General features: G+C 33.2%; 1 long non-coding RNA gene across 1 annotated transcript; it reads left to right on the top strand.

The window, feature by feature from the left end:
- Positions 1-297: 297 nt before the first annotated feature.
- Positions 298-2,771, top strand: LOC136065402 (uncharacterized). Its single transcript, XR_010627028.1, has 2 exons — positions 298-502; positions 1,416-2,771. It is a non-coding gene; the product is annotated as an uncharacterized LOC136065402 (long non-coding RNA).
- The last annotated feature ends 6,994 nt before the right edge of the window (positions 2,772-9,765 follow it).

The following is a 9,765-nucleotide window of genomic DNA, read 5'->3' as shown; positions in this document are numbered from 1 at the left end:
TGCATAATTAATTTTATGGATTTATATACTTAGTATTATCTTAATTACTTTACGTGCATAAAGCTTTGATAGTTTGATATTATAAAAGATTAGGCTATGTTTTTAATGATGTAGAAAGAAGTTTATAAAGGTAAGGGGTATATGTGCATAATTATTTTATTAGTTGGGCCTTTCTAGAATATTGAACTATGGGAGGGTGATAAGTATAAATATTAAAAGTTGTAAAGGTGAGTCATCAACTCACTTTTCCCTTAGCAATACACGTGCCCCACCCAAAGCATTCTCCCTAATTTTTTCTTTGCTGCACCGAATTCCATTTCTTTTTTTTCTCTGATCTTCTTTCTTCGTTCTTTGCTCTTGAATCGGCAACACCTCTCTCTCTCTCTCTCTCTCTCTCTCACAAACAGCCTTCCACAAACAGCCTTCCTCTCTCACCGAAACCATAGATATCTCTCTCTAAGAAGAAATCAAATTCTTACTAAAGTTTCAGCTTCAGTTGTGGGTAAGTAAATAAGATTTTTTTTTTTTTTCTATTATGGATAATTTTAATGGTGTAATGGTTTGTTTAGTTTCCCTTCTCTGTTCTCAAATTTGATTGTTAAAAGCTAAAATTTTTGGTTTTGTTTTAGAAATTTGAAAGATTGAAGATATTATGGTCAATTGGATGCCTATTAATGTACACCCACACGAAATGAAGGCCAACTGTAATTATTTGATGATTTGTGAGAAAAGGTGTTAAAGTTGTCATTGTGGCAGATTCGGTGTTTACAATATGAAAAATTTGGATTAAATCATATTCTGTGAATTTGGATGCTAGGAGAGCTTTTATGAATTCTAAGATACACATGGTTGTAATGGAAATGGCCTCACAGCAATTGGATCAATACAAAAATAATGGCTTAATTTCTAAGTTGAATGAAATTCTATTAGGACAGATTTGATTATGTTGTCTTGTATGATTTTTAGTAAATCATGGTTTTATTCTTTTACTCTGAAATTAATATGGTATTTACTAGACATCTAGAGGAGTGGCGCTGTAAAATTTCATAAAAATTGGATGTGAATAGATAACCCATTTGTATTTTATAAATGAGGTATATGCTGCTGAAATAAGTAGTGAACAATAAATGATATTCCTGACTTTGAGGATTTAATTCTGAAGTTAGGATGAATGTTTTGAGCTATAAATTAGTTTGCTCATATTTTGGTATGTCTAGATCATAGATAAATTTTGTATGCCTTGGTTTCATTATGGTTTGGTACAACATGTGTTTGATGAATGTATCTTGTATTTGGGGAACCTTTTGAGATGAGAATTAAGATTTTCTTGAGTTGAAGAGTTAGGTTGTGATTCATGTACAAGTTTAAATACTTAGGAAGAATTTGTCAGTAATAAGTTTTGGTCTTTCATTTAGGTGACAAGAACGAGAACGTGGACACTTGAGCTCCTCTTATACAAATCTCTCGCATCTTTTGTTTTCAGGTAAGGGATATATGACATGTGCATTTGATAAGTATAAGGATTGTTTAGAAAATTTATTATGCATTAAAACCTTTTAATTAAAGATATTATATATAAGCATGATTTAAGTAAAGATATATGTTTGTGACTTATTGAATCTTATATATATATATATATATGATAATTTTAGCATATTTATGCTACTACTTATATCACGAACATAATATTTAAGAATGAAGTGGATACACTACTATTATAAAATATTTATGTAAAAGCATAATTATCAGAAAAATATAGTTTTCGGGTTATTCCATTGTTATGATTCGAACTTAGCCAGTAGAGGTTAAAGTATTGGCATTTCCATGAAAATTTTGATTGGCTAGTATAAGTGGTGAGGACTCTGCTGTACTTGCTCTTGTTGGGAATAGCCAACTTGTGGAGGTTACCAACTGACGCCCATGGTTGATGATATGATCAAACCGAAAGGGGTGTGATACTTTCTGATATGATCCTGGGATTTCCTAGCATTGTGGAGAATGCTGGATGCCTGGTAAAATGTGCTGGAAGCCTCCCAAAGTTGTGACAGACTTACAATTGGATTGACCAATATGTATTATGAATGAGCTATTAAGCTATCTGGAATTTATAAGAAAATTATGATGATAAGAAAGGTATGTTGAATGTGTTATAAGTCTGATGGAAAGTTTATAATAAAGTATATTATAGTCTATTTAAAGATAAGGTTACTGAATTATGTTTAAGTTCCTTATTATGTCTTTTTATTATTATATAAAAGGAAAATGATGTCTTTTCATCTGAAAGTTCATAAGTTATTTTAAGAATAGTATGAAGACTATTTATCAAAGCTGGCATATCCATAAAATATTTGATTTACATGCATTTTTATTAAATGTTCATGGAGCTTAAAATCTTACTAGGCTTCGCAGCTCACCCTATTATAGTTTAGTGCACAGGTTCTTTCCTAGAAGTTGCGAGAGTATTAGAGGTGGCAAGGAATCTATGATTCTCGTTTGTTAGACTGTATAGTTTTTTTTTTTTTTTTGGTATAGTAGTTTAGCTCTTTTGTTGTATAGGAGGAATCAAGATGTACTTGATCCTTTTGGGCACAGATATATTTCAAGACCTTAGCTTGTTTTGAACCCCAGCTGTATGTCTTTGGGGTTAGGCTTGTAGATAAGAGTTTTGCTAAACGTTTAGTTATGTAATATTTACACAAATACCTTAAGTTTCAATCAAGTTGTAATCTTGCAAAGTTTGAAATGAAATGAAGTTTCAAAGTTTTTATAAATTTTGTATATTATGGCTTTTATGCAAGGAAATAAAAAGGAATACAAGAAACAATTTTTGATAAGCACCATCAACGTTAGTTGGTTCGTGTTAGTATTGAGGTAAATTTGATATTAACATGCCGGTTATGCTTTAAATTCTGAAGTTTAGGTTTGGGTTGTGACACATATCCCAATTTTGTGATGAAAGTATATGCCCATATGGATCTAAATGTTTGTGAGAATATAAGCTACTTTGTAAACTATGGCTATTTGCACAAAAGAACTATTTGCAAGATAGGACTTCGCACCAAACTGATGTTTCAAAAGTACAAAAGTACACCCAAAAAAAGAACAGAACACCAAATCCACAATCTTATTGATGTTTCAATTTGAATACAAGATCGCACAAAAAATTAAATTACAGTACTTCTAAGTTAAGTTATAGATCTACTCCTAGATAATTCTCACGTAAGAAATTATTTTGGCCTACTTCAAAAAAAAAAAATGTATATATATATATATATTGGCCTAACACTAAAAAGGAAAGCAGTCAAAAGTGAAGAGAGAAGAATAGACTCCGTGGGTTGGTGTTAGGGGTGGCAATGGGGTGGCGCGGGTTCGAAGGCTGAGATTTTCATCCCCGCCCTGCATGACGGAAAAAATTTTCTTGCCCCATCCCTGCCCCTTGGGGCCCCACAAAGCCCCTCCCCACCCCGTAAAGCTCTACTTGTTAATTTGCCCACAACTATTACAATGCTTTTAATAAAACCTGTTTGGTTAATAAAAATATATTTGAAATTACAAATAAATTTATTCTATCAAATCAAACTTATTTTTAGCAAAAATTGAATAATATTATCAAAGTGTTTAACAAGACAATATTACAACAAAATAAAAAATCTCATAATACAAAATCAATGATTCAATAGTATATAAATTTGTTTATAATAAAGAAAAAGAAAATGTTAAAATTGGTACCTTATTTCTAACCTTGCTAAAGAAAAAAAAAAAAAAAGAGACAAAAATCCTTGTTGGGTAGAATAAAATAAGCTAATGATATATTTGTTTAAATAGTAGGGTTTTAGAGTATGAAAAAATTACAATTTAATCCTTATCAATGCGGGGTGGGGCAAGGATGGGGCGGGTTGGGTTTAAAAAGTCTAAACCCATCCTGCCCCATCCTATGGTGCGGGGCTAAAATCTTCCCCCATCCCAACCCCACCACCATTGCGAGGAAGGGAAAACCCGCATGGAGCGAAATGGGGAGAGGCGGGTCAAGTGAGGTAGGGCAAAATTGCCATCCCTAGTTGGTGTCTTTTACTTTGAAGATGGTTTCCTCCAAGTGATGTGGCATAAAGAGAACCATATGTTTAAAGTTGTTTAGACAAAGTGGGCTCCAGTTAGTTTAATTGATAAAAGTCTCTTATAGTTAAATAAGAGTTTTAAGGCTCGATTTCCGTACACCAAAAACTAATTGGTATTTTGGATTTGATAATAAAAAATAATCATCATAAGTGACCACTATAAGTTTGAAATACAATCATATATATATAATTAAATTAAAAAAAAAAAGAATTATTAACACAAAAATGGAAAAGAGTAATAATACTAAAACACAACTTAATATTGATTATAATTCATTTAAGATTATAGAATAAAATTTAATTTCTATTAAAATTTATTTTATTTATTAAATTTCAATAAACATAAATTATGAACTTTGCAGCAATGGAGAACATCTCAACTTCTTCGTCATCCAGTAAGCAGCAACCTGGCCCTTCTCTCTCAGAAAGAGTAAGCCTATTCCATGATTGAGCCAACTCGTCCATTCTCACTCACACTCAAATCTGTTTCCCAACAACCCCAGAAGAAAAAACCAAACTAGCCTAGGAATAACAGTATTACTCCCAGGAAACTAAACCACCTTCTAAGAAGGGACACTCTAATTCTACTATGTAAAGAAAGTGGAAGGGAAAATCCCACGTCTTTACACAGAGAAACTTTTCAGCTCCTGAAGCTATTATATATATAAGTACTTAACAGTGAAGCTATTTGTTTCACTGTTATCCAAGTGTTAATTGAATATATTATCCAAGCTATTAGTTAGCTTTGTTAAATTTTATTACATAAGTAATGATTAAATTGGTATTTAATTGAATATATTTCAAATTTATAATGAGTATATCTTTTGTATATGTATATCTATAATTATTTTATAATTTTATTAGATGTTTGTGTATCTTACGATACACGATTCGATACGATACACGATACATAAAAATTAAAAATCGATTCACGATACGATTCATGATTTGACAACTATGGTGGTGGGGTGATGGAGTGCGTATTTCTATTGGTATATAGTTGGGTGTGGATAAACTTGCATGCTTTACAAATGGGTTGGAGGAAAAATTCGGTCCTTATAATTAATTAGTCATTATTACCTTACACTCCAATCCATATCATCATTTTTTTAATTGGCCATGCATTAGAGGGAGAATCATGTCACGTTTGAGGACATTGAAGTGAGAAGCCATCTACTATGGCTTACTTTTTCATGTTGAATGCGGAAAGAAATTGAAAGCAAAATTTATGGAAGATGTTAAGAAGAATGGGGTAGTCATTACACGAGTCTCTCTCTTTATCAGCTACATTTTAGAAACATTTTCATTCAAACAACTCAAGAATTATGGGCTTAATAAAGTTTGGGAGCTAAGGAATAATATCCGATTGATACAAAATTTGACAATATGCAATTCAATAGTTAGATTTTTGAAATATGTAGTAATAGTGATAATATTGAGTAAAGTTGTAGGCTTAGACTACAATCAATTTTGTTGCTAAATTTTGTCATTTATTTTATGTGTATGTAAGATGGTTGTGAACCTAACCCTCTTAATGTTGCAAACATTAAACTGATTATTTTACCAATTATATTATTACTTTAGCATTCTCTAAAAAAATCATTTAATAAAAAAATTGTTACTTTAACATAGTTGGCAGTCATTTTAGGACAAAATTGCAAAATACCCCTTTTGGGCAAACTAAGCAGCGTTTTATCCTCTTTCTCAAACTAATTAAGGAAATGCCCCTCTTTTGAAACTCGATTTTCTCAAAATCGAGTTATAAAAAAAAAAAAAAAAAAATTGGAGCCCTATAGCGGCGTTTTTAAAGACCCATAGTGACACTTTTTCAGGACCTACAGTGACGTTTTGTAACTCAACTTTCAATAAATCGAGTTATAGGCAATTTATTTATTTATTTTTTACCTATAACTCGATTTTATATAAATCGAGTTACAAAATGCTACTATAGGTCCTGAAAACGTCACTATAGGTTCCTTAAAAACGCCGCTATAAGACCTAAATCGATTTTGAGAAACTCGATTTTCAAAAGAGGGGCATTTCTCTAATTAGTTTGAGAAAGAGGGCAAAACACTTCTTAGTTTGCCCAAAAGGGGCATTTTGCAATTTTGTCCAGTCATTTTAGCTCAACTTTAAATTTCTAGATTTACGTTTTTCTCAAATTAAAAAAAAAAAAAAAAAAGTTTTCTCAAAATAATGGTCTCTTTTTGTTCTACATTTATTTTTATTTTTTATAAAAATTCAGCTCAATCTTTTTATGCCTATGAAGTTTTTTTTTTTTTTTTTTTTTGGTAGTAAAAGGATTATAGGCCCATCAATGTAAATTGGAGTAGAATAGTCTTTTTTTAATTCTTTTCTAGTACTTGAAGTTGGCAATTACCAAATCATCAAATTCCGTTAAAGTTTTAACAAAAATTTCAATTGAAGCTAATCACAAGTGAGGTAAATGTCACAGAATAAAGCGTAAGAGAGATCCATGTTAAAAGGGTAATTTCATTTTTTTTTTAACATATATAAATACCATATGGCATCCATATCAGCATCACTTCATTACTTTAATCCTTCCATTTGGCTCCTCGAATTTTTCCATCCACACGATATGACATTTTTGTCACATGAATATTGAAAGTTCAATATGGGTATAAAACACCCTTGAACGTTTAGACCTCAAATTATAAAATATCAATTCAAGCTTATAATCAAACAATTAATGTGTGGAACATGTACATAAGTCAATCACAGAATTGATAACTAATCTATGCCAAATATAAACACATTCACAGCAGTAAATATAAGACAAAGATAAAGGGAATGAAGATGCAAACACACGGACAACACACGATATGTTATCGAAGATGTTAGGTTCTAAGGTCTTAGGATTTTATGTATTTAGAACTCTAATTTGTAATGTTGGCAAACCATGATCAAAACATTGTATTTAGTCTTATTTAGACTTGCTCAAAGTTGGTTTAATATTGTAAAGTTGGAATCGAGTGGCTGCAGAAGTACTTGGGACTCTCGGCCTGGCTCGATCGATCGAAGAATAGACTCGATCGATCGAAAATCGCACAGGTTGAATTTTCTGCAGAATTTATTCACATTTGAGTGATTCCCAACTCCATGATTGGAATAAAGGTTTAACACCTTTACCAATTCACCAATTAATGCCATAGGATCTTGTGCTTGAGGCACAGGCACTTTTGGTTTATTTGCTCTCTTATCAGCTTGAAGCTTGTAACAGTTAGGACGAATATGTCCAGACTTACCATAATAATGACAAACCCAAGTAGGTTTACCATGCATCTTGTCCTTAGATTTGGTAGGCTCCTTAGGTTTAGATTCTCTTAAGTCTACCTTAGTCTTCTTAGGTGGTGAAACTTCTACAGGTTTAACTACCTCACTCACAGGTGGTTTGACAGTATCACTCACAACCTCACTCACAGAAGGTCCAGAAGAAGAAGAAGGAACAAAAGTAGTGGAATGTGGTCCAGTATCAAAGATGCTTTCAACATATCCTAACCTAGTTTTATCAGAAGGATACTTTTGAACATTCAGCATGGATCAAGTTTAGAACTAGCAGATCTAGCAACAGATAAATCATGTTCCAAAGTTCTAACTTTATCAAGCAAAAGCATGTTCTCAGATTTAACATTATTCAAAAGTTCATTTGCATCAAACAGTTTAACAAGCAAATTTCTCTTTTCAAGCTCAAGAGAATCAATTTTCTTTAGGCCAAGATCAACTTTCATAGCATCCTTTGCAGCAATTTTGCAAAGTTTGTTATAGGCCTCTTGAAGATCTGCATCTTCAGAGAGTTCCCCATCAGAAGGGTTCTCTTCAGCAGATATGCCTTCATTGACTATAGCAGTAGCCGTGAAAGCAATGAAGTTTCCATCCTCGTCACCACTGGACTCATCATCAGAAACCTCATTATCACTAAGGGTTACAGCTATAACTTTACCCTTAGTCCTTAAGAATGTAGGACATTCAGATTTCACATGACCATACCCTTGACATCCAAAACACTGAGGACCCAAAGAGTTATTAGAAGATTGACCAGAATTTTCTCTAGGTTTTTCAAAATTGTTAACCTTAGTGGGATCATTCTTCCTAAAATTTCTAGGTTCAGCAGTGTAAGTACCTCTTGCCTTTCTATTAGTATTCCTAAGAAAGTTCTTAAAGTTTTTGGCAAGATAGGCAATCTCTGTAGCAGAGAGCTCATCATCAAATCCACCACCATCAACATCATCAACTGACTTAAGAGCCATTGATTTGGATTTGTTCACTTTAGGTAGGTCAGACTCATAGGATTGAAGAGATCCTACAAGCTCATCAACAGGGATGGAGTCCACATCCTTGCTTTCAGTTATGGCAGTCACTTTGGGTCTAAAGTCTTCAGTTAAAGATCTAAGAATCTTCCTAACAATCTTAGGTTGATCATAGATTTCACCCAAATTAAAAGCAGAATTAACAATATCATTCAGTTTGGCATAAAATTCATCAAAGGATTCATCATCAGACATCCTAATGTTTTCAAACCTAGAAGTTAATTGCTGCAGTTTGTTTATCTTAACTGCCTTTGTGCCTTCATGCACAGTTTGGAGAATTTTCCAAGCAGTATGAGCAACCTCAACATTAGAGATTCTCTTAAATTTCTCCATAGAAACAGCATTAAAGATAGCATTCATAGCTTTGCTATTGAAGCTTGCTGATTCTTTTTCAGAAGATTGCCACTCACTCACAGGAGTAGCGGGCTTCTCCCATCCGTATTCAACGGAATTCCAAACCCTTTCATCAATGGATTTCAGGAATGCTTTCATCCTTACTTTCCAATAGGCATAGTTGTTCCCATCAAAATAGGAGGAACAAACAGAGAGTGTCCATGCTCCATGACAACAGGGGTCAAGGATCAGCTCAGAAATTAAAAATCTCAAACAAAAAGAGCTACCAAGCTCTGATACCACTTGAACGGTTTTAGACCCCTTAAACACACAGATTGCGTAGCCTAGATTAATTAGCCAAGTTGTTACTTAGTCAAATTAAGCAATTCTAGGTTAAAACAATCAAACAATCATATCAAGAATAATAATGCAGCGGAAAATAAATAACACAAGATATGATCACCCAGGAAACCACACGGTAAAAACCTGGGGAGGATTTGACCCACCAATCCTCAAGGCTAACCTGAATTCACTATGAAAGAATTGAAGTTCGTACAAAAGGACTACAAGCTCCCTGCTCGACTTCCTAATGCTACCCACCAGTAGAACTTCCTGACACGACCACGCGCAGGCTCCGAATCCACGGACTACTTCTTTCTTGAATTCTTCAATCAGCTACAAGCTCCCCGCTTGCTTTTCTTTTAAGTTCCAATGGTTGCAACAGTATTGATCTTCAAGATGTTGAAATCATCTCCACCATGAAAACCCTAAGTTTTGTGTAAAGGAAAGCTCCTCAAAGATCTCACACGAGATTCACACAAAACAGCAATGTATGAGCAACAATACAATATGGATAACCTTCAAAAACGTGGCTAGGGTTTTGTTTATATACCTAGGGTAAAAACATAAAACCCTAAACGTTTAATGAAGTAGGGCTGAGTTGGAAATTCTGCAGAAAATTCAACCTGTGCGATTTTCGATCGATCGAG

Source organism: Quercus suber, unplaced genomic scaffold, assembly GCF_002906115.3.
Source record: "Quercus suber isolate HL8 unplaced genomic scaffold, Cork oak 2.0 scaffold_957, whole genome shotgun sequence".
In the NCBI taxonomy this organism is placed as follows: Eukaryota; Viridiplantae; Streptophyta; class Magnoliopsida; order Fagales; family Fagaceae; genus Quercus; species Quercus suber.
This window is presented reverse-complemented; position numbering and strand designations above follow the sequence as displayed.